General features: G+C 36.3%; 1 pseudogene; it reads left to right on the top strand.

Annotated features, from left to right (window-relative positions):
• The first annotated feature begins 4,421 nt into the window (after positions 1-4,421).
• LOC115857415 (zinc finger protein 133 pseudogene) lies at positions 4,422-6,305 on the top strand (annotated as a pseudogene).
• The last annotated feature ends 17,336 nt before the right edge of the window (positions 6,306-23,641 follow it).

Genomic DNA, 23,641 nt, shown 5'->3' with positions numbered 1-23,641 from the left:
TCATAGAATCCTCTGTGGCCTACTCTAGGCCATCTTCCATTCTTGGTTACTGGCCTTATTCTACAATTGGCAGAATAACATGTAAGCAACCCTCCTTAAAAGATACTGTGTCTAGATTATATGTTCCTACAGATACAAGATATTACTATGTCAATTCAAACTTAAACACATAATCAATCAAACAAGCTGAAATTTCTTAGCTAATTGTTAAGAAATGGTTTACTCTGTCCCCTTATTCTCTGCTCTGCATGGGCTCAGTTTCTTCTTATATAGTGGTTTGGACCCGTATTAGAGGGTTTATGTTGAGAGAGATAGTACATCATTTGATAAAGGTCCAGACACTGGAACCAGATTGCTTTGTTTGAATCTTTAGCCCTGTCTTTTACTCTAAGACTGGAAAGTAACTTAACCTCATCATGTTTCAGTTCCTCATCCCTCAGATGGAGAAAATGATAGTATTTACTCTATGTATATATGTGTATATATAAAATATATGTATATCTTTATAGAAAATTTAGGATAGGTTTCACATGGAAGATACTGTGTGTTAGTGCTGCAAGGATCTTTGTACAGGATCCCTATGACTCATTCTTAAATATTAGTAAACTCTATTCCTTTGCAGATATTCTGTTATGAGAACGTGAACACTAGTTTCATTCTTTATTTTTACTTTCTTTCATTTTTATTCATTTCAATTTGACCTACCTTCCACCTCTTCCCATACCCTCATCTCTCACCAGCCCCACCAGCGATCACTCTGGTCCCCTAGCTGAAATTCTGGTGCAACATCCATATGTCCTCCATACCTGAAATATATGTAAGCTGCTCTTTATTTCTTTCTTTCTTTATTTTGTGGTATGCGGGCCTCTCACCGCCGTGGCCTCTCCCATTGCGGAGCACAGGCTCCGGACGTGCAGGCCCAGAGGCCACGGCTCACGGACCCAGCCGCTCCGTGGCACGCGGGATCCTCCCGTACCGGGGCACGAACCCGCGCCCCCCAAATCGGCAGGCAGACTCCCACCCACTGCGCCACCAGGGAAGCCCTGCTCTTTATATTTGATCCTCAAGTCTTGTGCCAAAATTGACATTCATTTATTATTGTTCACCTGCAAAGAAAACCACTTGTCTTTACCCATTCTGTAATGATACATCTGGTATGTTACTCTCTAGGTGGTTAAAGGTGAATAAACATCTTAATTTCTCTTGATCAAGCAGAGAGCCCTCAGTAACCTAAGAGCTGTTGCAGCAGCAGCTTTTCCACAGTTGTTTAGGTCTCATAATTGAAGTTACTAAACTCAAACTACCTCCATATTAGGAAATAAATTGTGCTCCAATATTTTGAGCTCCTTGATAAATGGGCAGTGGTAATAGAAGAGTCCTTATTAGCACTTAGCCTACTGACAGACCATATTTGGTACTTAATAAATATTTAAGTACCAGAACTGTAGAATACAAAACACACTGATTTGAAAGGAAACTGGATGAAGTGGTTAATACTGCTCATTTTGACGCTCCTCTTTGTTTTATAGGCACAGTTATAGGTGTGGAAAACAAAAGTTATAATAGCTGGTCTTTTCCTTTGTGGAATTCACTGCTTAGATTCACTGAAGTTTCTAAAACTCACTCTCAACACAGAAACACAGCACTATCACAAAACATCCTGACAAGGGTATGAAGCTTGTTGCACTTTGTGAACATGGGAAGAAAATGTCACTATTTCATTATTTACCTCCCATGATACCAACCAAGGTCAAAGATCAGTCTTTTATGAATGCTCTACTGTATACTTTTCTCCATAAATTCTGAGTTCCTCCGATTACTTCTTATCAAATAAATGCTTCAATTATCATCAAAATCTTCAAGGAGCTATGAATGCAATAAAGCATTTCCTTTTGGACAAATTATTTTATTTTTGGATAAAAGGAATTCCAGATCTTGCAGGGTTTTGAAAAAATCATAAGGTTTATTGAAATTAGACCAGATTTTTCTGACGGATGTTTTCAAGGCAATTGAAGATATTCCTGGGAAAAGCATTTCTGAATCAAATAATTTCAGAAACACTACATGCCATGCCCCTACCTTGGAGCTTGAGAGTGAACTTAGACATAAAGCATCTGAGAAGAGTTTTAATAAAGAAACGTGTGTAAGATGAATTAGCCAAATGATTCTCAAACTTACCAGAGCACAGAACTCCCTTTATTCCTTTCCTCTTGTTTGTAGCTTGAGTACCACTGATATTTTGAGAATCATCTTGCTGAACTCATATTAATTATATGAAACTCAAATGCTGAAAAGATACATTTTACTTTTTCATAACACCCATAGAGGATTCTAGGGTGAACGTTTAGATTCTAAAATGATCTCTAGTATTTAGTACTAGGAATGCTTACTGGCTTGGCTCCTACATAAAATATAAAGAACAATTTTTTAAAATTATTTTCAATATTTAATTATGCCCCTCTGTGTGAAGAGTGTTGTCACTGTGTAGTCTGAATGGTAAAACATCACAAGGGGGGGGGGGTGTAACCATGAGTAAAGAAGTGAAAAACAGGAAAAGAACATAAAAAGACTTTTTTCTTCAGATCATCTATTCACTTGACTTTCATACCTTGAAAGACAGTAGGAGCACCACAGTGAATACTGTCTTTGAAAAAACAAAAACTGTTTCAAACAATCTGTACATCCAGTGAAACTGTGTTTGACCGGGTCTGTCCAAATGCTATCACCTAGGATCCAAGACTGAGGCTTACTTGTGAGTCAATAGCCAGTGTCAGGTCCAGATTAATTTTTATTGTTGTGAGCTTCTTGAGTCATCATTTTAAGTCTCACTGCATCATTTAAACCAACAGAGACACCTTCTCTAACTTACTTTAAAAATTTATCTTATTTCTACAATTCATAATATGTTGTATTCATCACCCTCTTTTCTATTCAAATGGTAAATATCCTGTTCCTTTCAAATTGAGAAACAACAAACAAATTCTGGCCTTCTGTGTGCCTAGTCTCTGCTGAAAAGGACTTTCTCAAGGGTCACTGAGAAAGCCTTTTTGGATAACATAGTCAATGATCAAATAAAAATACGAGGAGGAAAAGTTGCTACGGTGACTCCTGTTCTTTTGATTGTCACATGGACCTATCTCAGCCCGTTTTTCTCCAGCTCACAAAAGGAAGGTAAAACTTTGACACTGTATTCTAAAATAATATTGCTAAAGTTAAATATTAGATGGTGCTAAAGACTTAAGAATACATTTTAATGGCTGAAGACAAAAACTAGCCATTTGTGATAGTCATGGTAAAGAGAAGAAAAAAGAACTGGTAGCACAAAAGATTCAATATGCAAGTTCTTTTATTTATGAACAATTCTAAACTTTCCCTTTATTTTTTTCCACCAGCAATACTTCTGCTGCCAGTTAGACTATAAAAGAACAGAAAAAAAGCTTTGTTCCAATGTAACAAGTAAAACAGACAAAATAAAAATCATACTTTTCTACGAAGGTACAGCAGAGTGGTGGAGTTAAGAAGCAAAATAAACTGAATTCCATAGAGAAACAAACCCTTCAGAGAGGAGGAAGGCAGCTGCCACCTCCATCTGGGGGTTATTGCTAAGTTTGGATTCAGACTCCGATGCCAGGACTGAGGACAGGGCAGGCCAGTGGAATGGACTATAGGTTGGAAGAACTCCAACTCAGCTAAGCAGTTATACCTCTCCACACTCGCCACTCTCGTGTTTAACTAAGAAACCTGGTAAAAAAGCCTGGTAAGTAAAGAGAAGTCACCTAGTCTTGGGCATTCTCCAAATGATTGGATTCAAGGACTTTGTGAGGTCAAAAACAGTAATGAAGCAAACCTATCTGAAACTTCAGCCAAGTCTTCCAGCTCAAATGCAGACAATCATATACAGCTAGCAGAACAGAGCAGAGATCAGAAGAGAGTCAAGAAATTGATTCATACTTGTATAACACATTGGTTTCAACAAAAGTGCCAATGCGATTCAAAAGGGAAAGAAAATCTTCTTGAAGAAATGTTGGAACAACTTGACATCTATATGGAAAAAAAATGAACTGACCTCTATCATACACCAAACACAAAATATGAAGTTGAGACAGAGCATACCCTTAATGGAAAAGTTAAAATTATATAACTTCTAAAAGAAAGATAGGTGATATAGCAGGCTGCCTCTAACTCGGCATCCCTTACCATTGTCACACTTGCTGTGGGATAGACTTTGCAAGCTTGTCCCCAAGACTTTAGCCTCACCTTTCTCCAGGGAGAACATGCAGGGGACCAGAATAATGGCCTTGGGGCTCTTGAAAGCCAGGAGAGAAGAAACATCCGTGTCATTCCATGATGTGGCTGTGGACTTCACCCAGGAAGAGTGGCAGCTGTTAAGTCATGCTTAGAGGACCCTGTACAGGGAAGTGATGCTGCAAAACTACAGCAACCTAGTCTCCTTGGGAATTTCATTTTCCAAACCAACACCTGTCATTCTGCTAGAGTATGGAGAAGAGCCCTGGAAAGAGGAGAGAGGACATCAGCCCAGCCCCTGTTCAGCAGATCCAAAGCCAGAAATTCCACCTTATTCCTCCTCCGTTCTGGTCTTCTGTGGTCAGCAATTACATCAACATGTGCTGCATGATCATCACCTTCCAATCTGTCCAGGCTTGTTTGCAGGAACCCTCCAAAAAGCAGATCTCTGCCCAGCAGATCAGAAGCAGCAGCTGCAGCTATTCTCTTATGAAAGCTTCTGGGGTGACAGAGTGGAAGGTGAAGACAGAGAAAGTGGCTCCAAATCTTTGTTTAGGAGGACAAGGGAGAGAGTTACTTCAAGAACTTTCTCCAGCCCATCTGAAGAACAGCTATTAAGCTCAAGAGAAAGCAAGACAGTGATGGAAATAAGGTTTAGCTCATCTGGGAAGCCAAAACCTTTAGAAACAGACAAAGCATTAAAGTGGGTAGAAATCTCGGGATTTGAGGTAGTCATTTGTGGAAATTGTGGGCTTGGCTTTAACCAGAAATCAACTCTCTTTAGTCGTCAGAGGACTCTCTTAGGAGGAAAGCCTTATTTCTGCAGTGAGTGTGGCCGAAGCTTTAGCTATAAATCAACTCTCATCACACACAAGAGATCACATATGGGGGAGAAGCCTTACCTCTGCAGAGAGTGTGGGCAAACCTTCAGCCAGACGTCAAACCTAGTCACACACAAGATGGCGCACTCTGGGGAAAAGCCCTTTGCATGTGAGGATTGTGGGCGAAGCTTTAGCCAGAAGTCAACCCTCATCAGACACCTTCGAACACACTCAGGGGAGAAGCCCTTTGTGTGCCAGGAGTGTTGGTGAGGCTTCAGGGCTAAGTCAAACCTTATCACACACCAGAGGACTCACTCGTGGGAGAAGCCTTACGTCTGCAGGGACTGTGGGAGGCTTTTTTGAGATAAATCCACTCTCGGCAAACACCAGAGATTTCATTCAGGGGAGAATCCTCATTTGTGCAATGAATGTGGCTAGAGCTTTAGTCAGAAGTCATATCTCGTTAAACACAAGAGGACACACTCAGGAGAGAAGCCTTTTGTGTGTCTGGAGTGTGGGCAAGGCGTCAGTGATAAATCAAACCTTACCACACACCAGAGGACACACTCAGGAGAGAAGCGTTACATGTGCTAGGAATGTGGGTGAGAATTTAGGCCTAAGTCTACTCTCATTGCACATCAGAGGACACACTCAGGAGAGAAGCCTTTTGTGTGTGGGGAATGAGGGCAAGGCTTTCAACAGAAGTCACAACTCATCAGTCATCAGAGGACACGCTCTGGGAAGAAGGCTTATGTTTGCACTGAGTGTGGACAAGGTTTTAGCCAGAAAGCAAATCTAGTCAGACACGAGCTGACCCACTCCAGGGAGAAGTCCTTTGAGTGCATTGAGTGTGGGTGAGGCTTTGGCCAGAAAGCAGCCCTCCTAAGACATCAGAGGACGCGCTCACGGGAGAAGCCCTATGTATGCAGGGAGAGTGAGCGGGGCTTCACTGATAAGGTGACCCTCAGCACTCATCAGAGGACACACTCGGGGGAGAAGGCTTATATTTGCAGTAAGTGTGGGGAAGGCTTTCGGCTGAAATCACTCCTCATTAGACACAGGAGGACTCACTCGTTGTAGAGAAGTTTTATGTCCAGGGAATGTAGACGAGGCTTTAGCAATAAATCACATCCCATCAAGCAAGAAAGGACAACTTTAGGGGAAATCTTATGTGAACAACGAGTGGTCTTCAGAGATACGAACTTTCACCAGAAGATAGGAGAAGACCTAAATGTATAAAGCAGTGGTTCTCGGCTAGAAGTAATTTTATCCCTTAGGTAACATGGATGATGTTCAAAGATACTTTTCAGTAATCACAACTGGGAGACTGCTACGGGCATCTAGTGGGTAGAGGCCGAGGATGCTGCTAAGCCTTTTACAGTTCAGAGGACGGCTCCCCACAACGAAGAACTATTCAACCCTAAAACACTTGGCCCCTCTAAGGCTAGCTCTGGCTCCAGGGCCACCCATTGGCTTGGCGGACGGTTTCTTAGACTATGCTTCAGCTGAGAGCCTTCCTCCCCAGCCTCCTTCCTTCCCCTTCTCCCCCATGTCTAGATCTGAGGCCTCTCCTTGCCTTCTCTGCCTCCCTTTCCATTTTTTTCCTCAAATATGATTTTCCTGAAAGTCTCTTGAACATCTAATCCTACCTGCTTTCTCAGAAAACTCCAACTGAAACAATTACAAAGAAAAAATGGTAATTTTATAATGAAGCAACTTGGCCTAGATCACCTTAACAAAGTTAGCCACAGTCCTCCTACTAGGATTCATTGGAAAGGACACCATGTCATTTTTTTTTAAATATTCCTGCCAAAGAATGTGTAACCTAAATATTGCCATAAGAACTAGACAAACAACACAACACTGTAAATCAACTATACTTCAATAAAAAGATGTTTGTTTTTTAAAAATTTCCACACAAAAATGAAATAGACAAACAGAAATTTTAAAATATTCTATGAAACTACTGCCCTGCAAAAATATCAAGGCCAGGAAAGACAAAGAAAGGTTGATAAACTGCTTTATATTTTAGGCAACTACATACACATGAAAACTTAACACAATGCTTGGTATATGATTGGATCGTGGACAGAAAAACATGTAGTTACAAAAGACTATGGACTAGAGAATAGTGTTTAATCAATATTGGGTCAGTGATAAATGCAGTGTAAGGTGGTCATGGAAGTCATGCCCTCAGTCTGGAAGTGTACAGGTGAGTTTTTAGAGGTAAAGCAGCCCAGTGACTTCAACGTATTCACAAATTGCTCAGAAAAAAAATGGTCTCAAAGTGTTCATAGAAAAAAAGTGTATATAAAATATAAACACATTTTCCAGGAGGAAGGGAGGAGAGAGAGCGAGCGATCAGAGAGAGAGAGAGAACAAATGGAACAAATATAAACCATTGGTTAAGTCCAATTAAAAGGTATACAGTAATGCCTTCTACTTTCCTTACAATTTTCCTCTAAACTTTTTATTATACCAAAATAAAAATATTAGCACAAAATAAAAAGGAAGGGAGGAAGGAAAGAAGGAAGGAAGAGTAAGGACGAAAGAAAGAAAGGAAGGAAGCTCTCGTGTTGTTAGGTTGGTTGGTAGTTGGAGTACTAATCACAGTTAAAATTGGACTTGAAACACAGCCCAGAATAACTCAACTCCTACAGAAATTAGAAAGATTAGCTCATATCCTGACTGTCAGATGAAAGAAAGGGCTTGCACTCTCTTGAAATATCCATACAATAGTCTCTAACCATTCTTTTCAAATACACAGTGTTCTGAATATAATTAAAAATTAACAGATATAGAATAAAGTAGGAAAATGTAACCTGATTCAAAAGAAAATAATAGAAATAGACCAAAAGATCACCCAGCTATTGGAAATGGCAGCAAGGGCTTTAAATCAATTACTATAACTAATTTAAAGAATTTGAGGGGAGGAAGGATATTTCAAAAGGAAAATCAGAACTCCAAGAAAAGAACCAAACATGAATACTAATATTAAAATATGCAACATCTGAATTTTTTTCTCCAAATCTGCCGATGCAGTAAAATTAACTGTCATTTTTTCTTCCATTTCTTTCTGAAATAACTTTCATGGAGATTCAAATGAGTGATTTAAATGAACCCAGAAATAACACTAGAAGGGAGTTGTTGCTTTGAAAGTTACTCATCACCTCATTCTTTAGAACTGGGAAAACCAGTCACTAAACCCTGATCTAGTCAACCATATTAGGAAGAGGCACTAAATTTAAAATTTGTTCTCATATTTTGGACTCTAAATAAAAATTACACTACTTAACTCTGCCACTTGCTTCTGAAGCAGATGTGCTTCTGTGATTCTTATTTAGAAATGTTTTTAGTTCCAAATTTTAAACAGGATATTTGCTTTGTCTTAAGGCACTTGCCTAAGTAGTTTTCTTTTTCATAAATAATTTTTCTTTTAAACTTACATCATCTTCTAGCTTGAGCAAGAATCTTCTGTCTCTCTTTTTCTGTCTCTCTTTTACTGTCTTTGTCTCTGTATCTGTCTGTCTCTTTCTCTCTCTCTAATGTATTTAGACCAACCCTCTCTCTTAATTTAGTAAATATAACATGTTAGTTCTTGCAACTTCAATTTCAAATAAGCAATAAACCACTATAAATTTTCATGGTTGACCCATTCTCATTAATCAGTATTCCCATATTAAATTAGTTATGAAAACATTAAACTGGCTAGATGTGATCCACTTATTATTGGGATTAAAATGAGTGAAATTTCTAGGGAATTATTAGCATTTATTATATAAATTGACCCTGCAATAGATATAATATGATCAAGATGTTTTGGGCAACTGTGATTTATGTTCCTTTTCTAGCTTTCTTTGACATCAGAGAATGATCTGAATCAGTCTCAGTTCACTGTGTCAGTGTAAAACAAATAACATTTATTGGTTTGGGGTTATTAAAATTTATGTTTCCCCTTTTGGCAGTGTGAGGTTGTTTGACTTAACTATATGACTTTATTTTTTGTATATCTCAAATAAAACTTTTTAGGCAAAGGATTTTACTTGGGATTTCATACACACACACACACACACACACCCCACAAAATCTAAAATTTAATATAAGATTCCTATTTAGAATACTTTCCTTGGAAAAGTTTGGCACTAAATGAGCAGCAAATACATAAGAACTTATAAGCTTTATGTAATAATTCAACACGTGCAATCTTGGGTCATTCTACGATCTCTGCTCAAGTTCAAACACACACTGCCTTAGGAGTCTAACGTTTGGAATTAAAATCAAAATGTGAGAGGAGTGAGCCATAGATGGTGCTAATCTGGAGCTGTGTATGTGAGAAGTGGGTAGTAAGTCTGTTTACAATATCTGCTTGTCAAACTTTTCTCTCTGGAGTCTCCTCCAGCAAGAGCAGAAGGAATCTGGATGGAGGAATTTCTTTCTAGACATCTGGTCCTTGGATAAACGTTTAAATGGATTCCTCATCTGTAAAATCTAGTTTAAGGGACAAGATCCTCTGTCAACTTCAAGATGCCAGCTATGATATACAATAGTAGGGAGGCCATAGGAAAATACTTAGCATAATTAAGGCAAGCTGCCTTTCTGGGCTGGGCGAGTATAAATTGATAGATTTGGATATTGATGGATTCAGTTACCTCCTACTTCTCTCACCTTCTTAAAACCAGATAACTTAATCATAATTGCTGTTTGTATGCGGTACCTTGGCAAATAAAGACAAATAAGCTGCCATAGCAGTAAAAAAATCTTCAAAATACAGTGGGAAGATTCATAGGAATCATCTTGGTTCAAATTTTGGCTCTGTTTTTTAATTTGCTCCACAAGGTTGGACTTCATTGGCTCTCTCTAAAAGTTTAATTTCCTTATCTTCAGTGTTATTAAGATTAAAATGATACTATATAAACTAGAATTATGGTAAGCAGCCGTTTAAAAAATACTCTTTTCCCTTTGCTGTCTCCTATTAGTAGGTCCCCCTCGTTTAAATAAACAAGAAACTTAATTGGTCCAGGGCAGCTGCAGCTTCAGGTCCTTTTAGGACCTTGATCAAGTCATGTAACTTCTCAGAGTTTCTGTCTTGCCACCTGCAAAACCAAGATAATCATAGTTGACATCTGCTCACCATGCTGTGAAGATGAATGTGGTAACATCCACAAAGCAGGCTGCACTCTGGGAGAAGCCAAGTGTCACTTGCAATAAAAATAACAAGTATAACATTAAAAAATATTTATTTCCCAGGTACTCTCTAAAGAGATTTGGGCGTCTGTTGCCCAGGACACATTGGCCTTTAACTAAAAACAAATACCTGCCAGTTTTCATTTAAGTCCATTTTAGCAAATTGTTACTGCTTTGTAATATACCTATTGAGTCCTTGTAGATTAACAAAAAGCCACTGGGAAAAAGCACTGTACCTTGCCGGCAGGAAATGGAGAATCCCACCAGGGCAACTCTGTGCACAGTTACCATTCAGCCAGCGGCACTTCTCACTGTGATTTGATAAACCTTGCACTTAGCAAAGACTAAGCATTTTAATTGGGAGATTTTGCAGGAATTTTTGATTACACTCTGTCTGATAGCAGTATGTGCCAAATATACCTGGTGTCATGAATCTCTTAGTGTTACATTTAAACAGGTCTATCATTGTCTTGTCTCCTACTAATATCTAGGGGACCTTTTTACATTGAATTTGAGGTTTTGATTTATTACCATACCTCTAGGAAAAGTACTGTTGACATTAGAATGTTTTTTAATGAAATTATTTAAGAGATGAGCAAAACATTGTGTCCAAGTGCATGATATGTGCTTATTAAGGAAGCCAGCAGGTTTTATAATATGTCTTAAATTTTTAAAATGCCTCAGCTATCATTTTCTAGGTATGGCTTTCTACATATGACTTTTAAAATGATAACTGGAAGCGTTTCTCCTAGTCAGACTTGATTTGTGAACATCTTCTACTGAATGCTGAATGACTCGATGAAACTCATTTAAAGCACAGTCTCTATATTCAGGGGTAGAAAGCTGGAAGAAAACCTTTATCTGAATGTCATTCTCCGGATTGAAAGAGAAAGTGTAATATAAATAACCCTCTAAATGTGTTGGTGGTCAAGTTATTACCTAGTGTGTAAAGAGGAAAACTATTATTTCTACTAAAAGTCAGGGCCAAATAATAATAGGAGTAGGAAAAGAGATAGAAAATTAGAGAGAGAAAACAAGAAACAGTTTTTCAGTAGAATTCTTTGTGCTTTTAAGAACAGAGTCTATTGAAGATACGTATCAGTGATGCGTAAAATTCAAACAATGCCTGTTCTTCAGTTTTCTACAGACTCAAATGGACTTTTAACATTTTCTCTGTAAGATTTGAATGTTACTTTAAAATTGAATGATTTACCAAAGACTCAGTTTTTCTTACATAAGAAAACAAATTAAGAGGATAAGAGAATAAAAGGGATCCTTACTTACAGGACTGAGCATGTTCAAAATGTTAAAGGCAAGCTCACACTCAGTAAATCTCAGAGGTGCAGTGGTGATGGTCTCCCAGTAGAACCCTCCCCTTCTGTCATGCCTCCTATCCATCCTCCACAGAACTGTTAGGCTACTAATTCTAAAGCATGTTGACTCCCAGCTGTTTTACAAATAAATGCATTCAAAGCCTTCCATGATCTCAACTGCAGCTGATCTTATGATTTTTCTGCTGTTCCATTGTACTTAGTCGACTTTCCCATCTAAATGACCTACTAACTGAATCATCTTCAAGCTTCCTGACTTACATCCTTTTTCTCACATTTCCCATGGCATCGACAAAGTTTTGATTTTTTCTGTTTCCAAGTTTAATGTGTGTTTTTTCTTTAATTATTATTCTACTTCTGCCCCATAAGCCATAGTTAATTTTTCTCTCTTCAGAACTGCCATAGCAATGTATCTGATCTTTCATGCAATGTTACATTATATCCTCTACTATACATTACACCATCTATGTAGATGCTTCCTACTCTCCACTAGGCCTGATATTTTGTTCCATATGTTATAAAAACTTCCTGAGGTCAGAAATCAATTTGTGGTTAGGCCAGCTCAGGTACATCTACCTCCGAGAGCACATTACATTTAATGAAAGCCATATAACTCACTGAATAAATACAAAGGGGAATATTTTAATCCTAATTTCATCAATTCTTCTTTCATTTGGTACAATTTTATATTTTATTTTGTTTGCATTTTTCTTCACTTAGTTCTGTTGAAAACGACAAACTTGCTTTACAGCCCAGAAAGAGGAGATAAAAGAAAGTACAGAAGGCTAGAAACGTAGGCTTCAGAGCCATCAGGATCCAGGTATTAGGTGATTAGGACCAAAAAGGCAATTTCACAGCAGGAACAACCCAGTTAATAAACTGCTGCTCAGAAGAAATGGAAACCAAACAGTTTTCTACTGATTTGTCCAGTTCTGAGAAAGGGGCATCTAATTGGTCTAACTGGTCTGTTAGGCTTCTCTTGGGGAAGATGTAACTACTATTTACAGTGTGTGTCTTAAACACTTCCAGTAGTGAAGACATAGTTGCAGTAAAATAAATGAGAGGGCTATTAGGAAGGAAAAATAGAGGCTGTCAAAGACAGGCACACATCCATTACTGAAGATTCATTACGTGGAGACATTAGGTGAAGTGTGGGAGATGACTGTCATTATTTTTTATAATCTGTAATTAATGAAGGCGTTCTTGAAGTGTTTTATTATACTTCATTGTGATGCATTAGACTAAGACTGTGTTTACTGCACAAAGGGAATATCTTGCGTAATTTTCCACATGATTGCCACAAAATACCCCCAGGTATGATATAACATCATTTACTTTTTCTATAATCAGATTGTGGGTCAGCATATATTCAGAGGTATCAAACTTTCTGACTCTATGTATAATATGCTGGATGGTGTGGCTTTGAAGATCTTTAAATACAGGCATATTTAAGAATGAAATAGTAACTGACTCAAAAAGAGGATGAGATATGATGTGCCTCTAACAGGAGCTATTTCTTCTGACAAAAAGCACATATCTAGTCAAAGCAGCAGACTATGTGAATTCTAGGACTGGCTGGGCTTCATGACAAGACATCCTACGTTGCATGAAGCAAAATAACATATTTTTCTTGCAGTATACACTTGGTTAGCACTCCCTACCACCTTTACTCCAGAAAACAGTTCAGACTGTAAGAAACAGTATTAACACATTTGTTGCCTGGCTAAAAAACTTTCACCAAGCACCTACTCCTTGTTTTGTAGGAACAGGAGTATCTGGCCAGATTCTGAGAATAAAATGAGCAAAACCAGAGTTGCTGCCTCCCAGCGGCAGTATTTGTAAGAGACAAGTAAATTGATGATTTCAGTGATAATAATAAGACCCATTATTTCCAGTGATTTATGAACCCAGAAGAGGGCTCCCAAGAAGTAAAGGAGAAGCAGAATGTGGCATCAATAACTTTTAGAGAAGATGATGCTTGAGTAACTTATTTAAGTACATTTTGGGATATTTCAGATGAAGAAGGTATGCATGTATGTGGGTAGGGTTGGGAGGAAGTGAGGACAGATAGACACTAGACGTTGAAGTACACGTCTCTCCTTCGTTGATGGAAGGAAAAATAAATTCTGCCACTTGTCCCTGAAAATGAGCTAAATGAGTTAGAGTCAAAGTTGTCTTTTTAAAGCTAATTCACTGGGTAGGGGTTGGAAGGTTACTATGCTATCTTCAGAAAAAGAGATTTGCCACAGTAAGGAAGCAATCTGTTTTGTGTCGATCTAAAATGAAACTTGATGGGATATGGGAAGGCTACCGCTGTTGACAGCACAATGGAATATTTCTGCCTCTAAAGAAACAATAACAAAGATAGACTTGTTGGGCTTCCCTGGTGGCACAGTGGTTGAGAGTCCGCCTGCCGATGCAGGGGACACGGGTTCGTGCCCCGGTCCGGGAAGATCCCACATGCCGCGGAGCGGCTGGGCCCGTGAGTCATGGCCGCTGAGCCTGCGCGTCCGGAGCCTGTGCTCCACAACGGGAGAGGCCACAACAGTGAGAGGCCCACGTACCGCAAAAAAACCCCAAAAAAGTCAGGAACAAATAAGTTGGCATAGTAATGATAATGAAAACTTTGAGTCTGCACAAATGGCCAAATGATTGTTTTTTATTCAGCCAAGCTAGATTGTTGTCTTTGAAAAAATTTTAATAGTTTATCTAGATAGATAGCTTATAGCCAAAGCTTGTTTGTTTTTATACTGTTTGGGTTCTCAACTAAGGTTTATCGGCCTCATTTAAGACAAATGTTTTTCAACCAGCAGCAAAGAAATGAGGATGTTAAGACAGTCTCTCCTTTGTCTTTGAGGCAGTCAAGTGGAAAGAAAGGCACACAGAGTCACCAAAGGCCTGTGCTACAGTTGAACCAGGAAGAAATACCAAGGTTATAATTAACATCTGATGTCAATATCATCACCCCAGATCTGAATTTATCAGTGAGTCCATGCCAGACCTTCAGTGCCAGATGGTCAGCTGACCTCTGTGATTGGTTATTTCCCTCTTAGATGATAGCACATTTCATCTTTAGGCCACTTTAATCATTAGGAAATCCTTCCATGTTTTGCTTGCAATTATCTGCTGAACCTACCATTTAATATTTTAATTGCTTAAGATATTGCTTAATTGTTTTTCTGATTGCTTACCCTTCCAATGCCCATATATGGCAAATATAGTTCATAATTTTTTCCTACCTAGGCTAAACAACTCCCAGTCCCTTCAAATGTTCTGCATGTGACATCATATGTGTTCTCTTCACCCGCCTCATTTAGAATATGCTACATTTCCTCTATATTTTTCTTAAAATGCAAGATCTTATGAGACCTCCCCTAGTCTGAAATATGTGTCAATGTCCCTTAGTATTTTAGAGACCCTATTAACTTTGAGAAGTAATAAAGATACGAATGTTTCTTTTACTTGTATTGTCTTCATGCAATTGTCATCACCAATAACCCAAATCTTTTCCCAATCACTTGCACACTCAGGTACACGTTTCTGCTTGTACACGTGGGAGAGGAGATTCAAATATTAATGCACTGGACTTCTTTTTCTTGAGATTTTTAGGGTTCACATGTCATGAAATGTTTCCCTGATGTTTGAGTATTGGCATAAGATACTGGAAAACTCAGTCTGCAGAGAGATCCATGTATAAATCCTGTTCTATCACATCACAGCTCTGTGACCTTCAACTAATTATTAACGTCCCTAATTCTCAATGTTTATATCTACTAAATGAAGACCACTTTCAAAAAATTGTGTTAATATTAAATGAAAGGATGTTTGGAAAATATGAAGAATAGGTAGTGCTTTGTTCATAGGGAATGCTCTATGAATGTTACAATGCTGCAGGGAGGACATCTAATTCACATCTACTTTAAAAATAATGGCTTCTTTCCTAGACAGTAAGTGCTAGCAATAAGAACTTCAAAACTGAAATGTCTTGCCCAAGTTTATTCAGCTACCTAAAGTAAGAATAAAATGACAACCCTAATTCCCTGTATCACATCTTGCTTTCTTTAAATGATACAGATCCATGTATAGGTATAACAGAATCACTTTGCTCTACACCTGAAACTAACACAACATTGTAAATCAACTATAGTCCAATATAAAATAAAAATTAAATAAATAAAGTTACAACCATCTATATGCTCAAAAATAAAAATAAATGACACAAGTCACTATTACAGATTATACCCTTGTTTCTGCTGATATAAATAAATGCAAATCAAGGAAAGTAGGTATTGAATTGAGGAACAAGTATATATCATAACAAATATTCTGTTGGATTCATTTCAAAATACCTCTGTGCAATAAAAATCTAAGGTACTGCTATCTTAAAAATGCAAATAGTATTTTAAAGATTAATATGGGCACAACACTAAACTTGAACTGTGTTCATTTCTAGAAAATCCCAGAGGTAGAGACAGCACCTGAAAGGTTATAAACAGTTTCCCTGTGTCTTAGCCAGATCTGTGAGTCCTTGATCATGAGAGTAATTCCGGGATGTGAGATACAGTTACATACAAACAAACCCACATAAACATGTGTCTCTACCCTAGCAGAAAAAAAGATTTAGACACTGTGGGGCTTTATTTATTTAAATATTCCAGGATTGTGGTGATTATATTTTTTAAATGAACTTTATTATTTTGTGGTTAAAGCTGGAGGAGGATAATTAGCCACAGCCCTTAAATTCTCCCCATGCTCTAAAGTTGAAATCGATAAAAATATGGAGGGAGGATGTAAATGCTTTATCTCACCTTTCGTTTATGTAATGCTCCTGCTTACTCAGCCTCACTGCTTCTCTTTTCTCCAGCTGCCATTTGGCTTCCCAGAGCCAAATGACAGACTTCCAAACAGACACCTGGGAAATTCAGCCTGAGCCATTGTATTACTACAGAGAGTGAGCTTATCATGTGCCATGTCTTGACACTGTGACAAGCTACTAAAGGACCACTGATTAGCCCTTAGTGTTTGGAGAGCTTGAACTCCACTGTAAAATCTGTCCTGTTGCTCTAAGTACAGTAAGAGGTCATTGAGAATTTGATATACCAACAGCATCACTAAGGCACCTAACAGTACATTTCCAGGAACTATAGGACATCTTAAAAGGCTGTCGGCATGGCTTTCTGTTGAAGACTCTAAACTTGACTAAATGGAATTGAAATAAAATATAAAATGAGGAAGCAACTAAAAGGTAATAAATGGCAGATAATAACATATACTTTCTACAAATAACTTGATATTTAGTGCCTTTCCTTGAGAAAGACTTTAGATGTGAGAGCTATTCTTATTTAAGGCCTATCTTCCCTATAGACTCAGATCTCCTTGTAAAACAAGGATGTTCATTTTGTTAGCCACTGTCCCAACACCTAGCACAATGCTTGGCACAGAGTGGGCACACAATAGACATTTGTTTAATGAAAGAATGTTGCTAGGCATCCTGTCTTGGATGGAGACATTTGTTTAGTGTAGCCAATAAAGATTATTCAAAGGTCACAGAATTCAATGATTCTTCTTAGGATTTTTGAGTTGGTTACTATTACTTCCGGGCTGGACCAGTCTTCTTGTATTCAGAGCTTTCAAGTGTTCAGAATTTTAGAGTATTTTGAAGAGGTACACCAGAAGACTAACTTCTGATAGTGGCATTGGGACTTGGACTAATGAATAGTTTTTTATAATATTTTGTTACATTTCATGGTTTGTAATAATATTCCTTATTTGACCTACAAGTTCCCCAATGTCTATAAATCTTGACTTTGGAGGGCTATATATGTAATAAAAAACCTTAATTTGTTTTAATTTTCTAAATCTTGCTCAATTAGAACATTCATTTATAAGTTATTTAACTCTTTTTTCCTAGCTTCATTAGGATATGACTGAGAAGTAAAATAGTATATGATTAAGGTGTCCAACATAATGTTTTGATATTCGTATATTGTAAAATGGTTACCACAATCAAGTTAATTAACATAACCATTCCCTCACATGGTTGCCTTGTGTGTGGGTGTGGGTGTACATGTATGGTTAAGAACACTTAACTTCTACTCTGTTAGCAAATTTCACATATAAAATACATTATTATTAACTATAGTTAACTATGATACACATTAGGTCTCCTAAATTTGTTCACCTTATAACTGAAATTTTGTACCCTTTAACCAACATCCTTCCAACCCCGCAACCCCCGTCCCTGTTAACTACATTCTATTCTCTATTTCTATGAGTTTGACTTTTTAAGGTTCTGCGTATCAGTAAAATCATGCTTATTAAGTGCCATTTGTGTTCTGGGAAGTGGAGATGTGATAATAAGTAAGGCACAGCCTCCACACCAAGGAACTCAAAATTTAGAAAATAAAACAACAACAATAACAAATAACACTTGAACGTTGCTCATAATGTACCAGGCACTGTTGGAAGAAATTCACATAGATATCTCATTAAGTGTTCATAAAATCCTATGATGTAGAAAATATTATGTTCAATTTACAGATACACGAATTGATACTATATAAATATCATATGCATAAAAAGGCAAGTAAATATGCACAATGTAACAGGATATGCTCTGTAGTAGATATTTGTAAACTCAGGCAATACTTGTTTTATTTATGTGAAATGTCTATGCCATGAAATATGATTCAGAGTTTGCCAAGCAGAGAACTAGAGTGGAAAGATTATGTTTCTGGAAAAGAAAACAAACATTTACAAAAATATTGAGATTTGCTTCTGCATCAGCCTCAGTACCATCATCATCATTATCATAGCTAATATTTATTGAGAGATCACTGTATTTCATGTTAGTCATTAGACATTTAAGGATGAACCCTTTTATTCTTTACAATAGCTGAAGATGTCAATACCATATTTATCAATATTTTACAGGTAAAGAAATAAAGACACACAAAGAGGACCCTAAGTTACACAGCTAATAAGTGGCAAAACAGAACTTAAACAAGGATGTCTCTCCCTAGAGAGCCCACACTCTTAACCATTAAATATACTGACTTTCATGAGGGACATAACATATTTGGGAAATGGCAAATAACTACGGTTGTGATGTTAAGATAGTCATAGTAGATGAAGAATATAAAAGTCTTAGAGTGTACAGTCTTTGTGATGCCATTATATTTAGACTTGTGGAAATATTGAGTCTTTGATGAATCCATGAAACGACATTTGTTTTCAAAAGATCACTCCATGGAGAATTGATTAAGGTAGTGAAGATATTTGAGGAAAAGAAATATACTTGGAGAAAAGAATAGTCTAAGACAAGAAGGATGAGAGTTTGAACCAAGGAGAACAGTTATGGAAATAGAAAAAAGAAGAAGAAATTTAAGGCTTAGTAAATTAAAAATATAGTAGAGCAGATGTGATAATCAAGTTTCTGTCAAAGAGTAGCTAAACTAACACACCATTGTAAAGTAATTATACCTCAATAAAGATGTTAAAAAAAAAAAAAGAGTAGCTAAAAGGAAAAGGAGAAAGTTTCTGACTTGGACAAATTGCGGAGGGAGGGGCCATCAGTAAACACAGGGAATGCAAGGGAAGAAACAGGTTTTAGTGGAGGATAATAATTGCAACTTTGGAACATTAGCAAAATTACATTTCCTGAGCTCCATTTTTTTGGAAAATGACTTCAAATTTCTGACTTCAAATCCACCCTTGCTGTCACTGTGAAATCATTTTGTTATGCTATATTTTCTATTAAATATGACCTAACTTTGAAGTAACTCTATTGGTACTAGTCTTCCCACTCCAAAAAATAATTTAGTATGCAGTCCTCAAGTTGGCTTGGAAATGTTATTTTCTTGTGAACGAAATAGTTTTATTTTCCTTTAAAGGGAATCAATGGTTTGTAAAACATGTACAGCCAGGTGAGTATGGGTCTTACATATTTTGTGTTGGAAATAAACATGTAAATGAGATAAGCATTTCCCTCATCAACTAATCCAATTTTTCTTCAAAAGCATGTTGCAATGTTGAGTTTACTGTATATAAACAGTTTATCACAGACATCTTTTGGCTCTTAGAGCAAAGTCATTTTTTAATTTAAAGCTAATAATATAGCTTAAACATTCTTTTAAGATGAAAAATCCATCCTTAGGTTCTGTTGCTTTAATTTTCTTCATTGAGGTAGATTTTTTCTTTCCTGTCAGGTCCTCTTGTGTCTGGTTTGGTTTAATTTGCAGAAGTGCCATACCAAATGATTGGCTATAAAGGTGTCTCTTTTCCTTGTCTCTGTTGTGTTAATAGCAATCACACCAGCAGTCTATTTTATTTTCTTTATCTTTGTAAATCTAAAAGGGACTTTTACTTATCATATAAAGTATTTTGTATTTTCCTTCTTTACAATTTCTCCCTTCAAATGGTACAGAAGCACCAAGAAAGCAGTTGTTTTATTTATTGTACATATGTCTCTACTTGCAGAGCAGAGAAGAATTCCTAGCATATAATAAGCCTTAATAATTCTTCATTGAATAAATAAAAAATGAAGTATGGATGAATCTGTAAGTCCTCTTCCAAGTTTTTGTTTAGTTTCTGGCTATTACTTATTATATAAAAACTAATTTTGGACATAGAAAAAAGTTGCAAATACAGTAAAGTATCTTAGATACTTCACCCAGATTCTCCAAATGTTATAACTTACACAACCAGAGTACAAATATCAAAATCAGGAAACTTACCTTGATACAATTCTATTAAGTAATCTAATATTAAGTAATAGTAACATTAAGTAATCTACAGATGTACTCAAATTTAGGAGTGGTCCCATTAATGTCTTTTTTTTTCTGATATAGGATCTAATTTAAGATCTCAGATAATATTTAGTTTGTCATGTCTTTCTGGTCTTTTTCAGTCTGGGACAGTCCTCAGACTTTGTTTGCACTGATAACCTTGACATCTTTGAAGAGTACTGACTAGTTACTTTGTACAGTGTCTACCTATCTGGGTTTGTCTGATGTTTTCTCATGTTCAAATTCAGATATGTTTTGCGCTAGATTGCCATGGGAGTGATGATAAACTCTTCTTAGCGCATAATATCAGAGGATTCATGATATTCAAATTTCTTATTTATTGATGCTAGTTTTGATCCCTTATTTAAGAGAGGTGGTGTAAATCAGGTTTCTCCCCTGTAAGGTTACAATTTTTCCCTTCGTAGTGAACCAATATGTTGGAGTAGATACTTTAAAACTATGAGTATACACTTTTTCTCATCATGTTTGCTCCCTAATTTTGGCATTCATTCATGAACATTTTCTACAATAAATATTACTCTGGTGTTTGCTGAATGATAATTTCCTTTAGTCCTTCTGCATTTATTAGTTTGAGTTCTAATTAGTTTGAGTTTGAGTTCTGCTTTTATTAGTTTGAGTTCTCAGTAAGGCTGTCCCTTTATCTCATTTATTAATTCAATTACCAGTATAGACTCACTAATATTTATTTTATTCAATGGGTTTTAATCCATTACTCTACTTTATAATTTTGCTCAAATTGTCCCAGATCCAACCACTGGCTTCTGTGTAATTTCAAATGGCCTGAACATTATTTTAAGCACTTTCTTGTGCCACAAAAATATTAATACTTAGACTTATGTTGTACTTGCCTTGCCCCAACCTTGCAATCTGTCAATTTTCCCAAGGAGTTCTCTCTTATATAACAGTGATATTTAGAAATCAAAACTCTGTGTTCATTGCTACTGGAATGCCATTGTTTTTAGACCCTTTCAAGCAACATAGCTGGGAAACGAATATACCATCAACACGGAAATACACACATTTATACTATTCATATACATATTTTTACTATTTCTATATCTGTATCTATGACATTCTCATATTTCTGACTCTAATCCAACACTGAAAGGTTGATTCAAGTCTTCCTCTTTCTTTATTTGCAAATTCTTTCCTGAATAGCAAGTTCTATACAATATATTTATTTTTTTCAAACCTAGAATACACAGTTTCAGAATTGTTAACCTATATTCCTGTGAAAAACAAATTTATCAACTAGAGCACAGTATTCGTGTACAGTTATTTTGAATTTCTGTCAAAATCCTGTTTCTAAAATTAACTTCATTTTTTCCACCGTCCCCTAGTGAGTTATAAGTATGCAATATATTTAGTGTTATTTGTTGCCACTTGTATTTCATTTTATCTTCCAATTCCTTCCTGGTTGGTTTTAAGTACTTTATTTTGGTAGTATGTCAAATTATATCATGGTTTGAAAAGTAAACATATATAAAAATGTATGATCAGGGAAGCATTACTTCTCCCATATCGTGTACCCTGTTTCCATTTCCCCATTATTTTTACCCCATTCCAACCTATGCCCTGTAGGTAATATATTTTTTTAGTTTCTGGGTTTTCCTACTTGTATTTATTTAATTTTTTGCACACATGTATGTTACATACATGATATCATATCATATACATGCACTTCCTTACATGAAAGGAAACATTAAAGATACTATTTTGCACTTTGATTTTTTTAATTTAACAATATATGCTAAAGTTCACTCACATAAGTTTGTAGAGATCTTCCTCCTTCATTTTTATATAGCTGCATAATACTCCGTTGTGTAAATGTATTATAGTTTACTCAACCAATCTCTTATGTAGGACATTTAGCTGTTTGCAAAGTTTTGCAATTACAAACAATTGTATAATAAATGATAGTACATATATATGTTTGTATTGTTGAATCTTCAGGATACACTCCAAGAAGTGGATTGCTGGATCAAGTGGCAAATGCATATGTAGCTTCTATATTTCCCATGAGAAAGTGTTGTTAACAGGTTTTATTCCCAACAGCAGTGCATAAGAATGCTCCTTTGCTCACTGGTTTCTAACAGAATACGTAGCCACTTAAAAAATTTTTGCCAATCTGATATGTGAGAAATGGTGTATCAATAATTTTCTGATTTGAATTTCTTTAACTGAATTTGAGTGTCTTTTCATGTGAGTCAGGACCATTTTATTTCATTTTTTTGTGAATTATCTATTCATGAATTGTTCTATTTTTCCATGTTTTTGTCCATTATTTCTCAATTTTTTTGAAATATTTTGCAAAGATCTTCTCCCTTTGTCAATTGTCTTTTGATGTAGTTTAAAGTGCTTCTTCTGGACATATAATTAAACAAATTATATATTCATATTTATCAAAATTGTATTGCCTCTGAATATTAAATCAAGTTTAGAAAGACTTTCTTTACTTATATTATCCCCCTAGGGCTTTTATGACTTCAATTTCTAACATTTAGATCTCTGACACATTTTGAATTTATTCTTATGTATGTTATACTAAAGGTGGCATTTCAGATCACAGGAACAAAGATGGAATTTTAAATAAGTGATGGCCAGACAACTGGGTATCCTTTTTTAAAGAGATAAAATTAGATCTATACTAATACAATTGAAATTAGTATATTTTTCTATTCATGGACCAGTACTACACTGTTTAATCACAGAGTCTCTGTAATATGTCTTAATACATGGTTTGTCTGTTTTAATATCCTTATTTTTAGATTTTCTTTTTTCAGTGTTTTACTGGCTATTCTTGACTGTTTGTTTACGTACATGAACTTTTGAGCCATCTTATTGCACATAACACCTTTATTTATTTTTTAAAGTTGTATTAAATTTATAAGTCAGCATAGGGAGAAGTGATATCTTCTTAATATGAGTCATTCTAAGAGGAAGGGATGTTTTACTATTTGTTAAAGTCAACTTTTGGTTATTTCAGGAGCACTTTCAAGTTTTTCACATTTGGGTTTTGTCTGTAATTCATCTACTTCATGGAACTAATCAACATTTCCTTTGTGGCCAATTATATGATCATTTTCTGTGAGTGTTGCATGAGGACCCAAGAAGAGGTTATCTCTCTCTTATTAGGGCATAAAGTTTGACTTATCTATAAGAGCTATCCCACTTATATTATTTAGGCTACTTTCTACTGTATCTGATATCAAGATCACTACCAATGCTTTCTCATTTTTTCCACTCATCTTGT

The sequence above is a fragment of the Globicephala melas genome, chromosome 8 (genome assembly GCF_963455315.2).
Source record: "Globicephala melas chromosome 8, mGloMel1.2, whole genome shotgun sequence".
NCBI classification, from domain to species: Eukaryota; Metazoa; Chordata; class Mammalia; order Artiodactyla; family Delphinidae; genus Globicephala; species Globicephala melas.
This window is presented reverse-complemented; position numbering and strand designations above follow the sequence as displayed.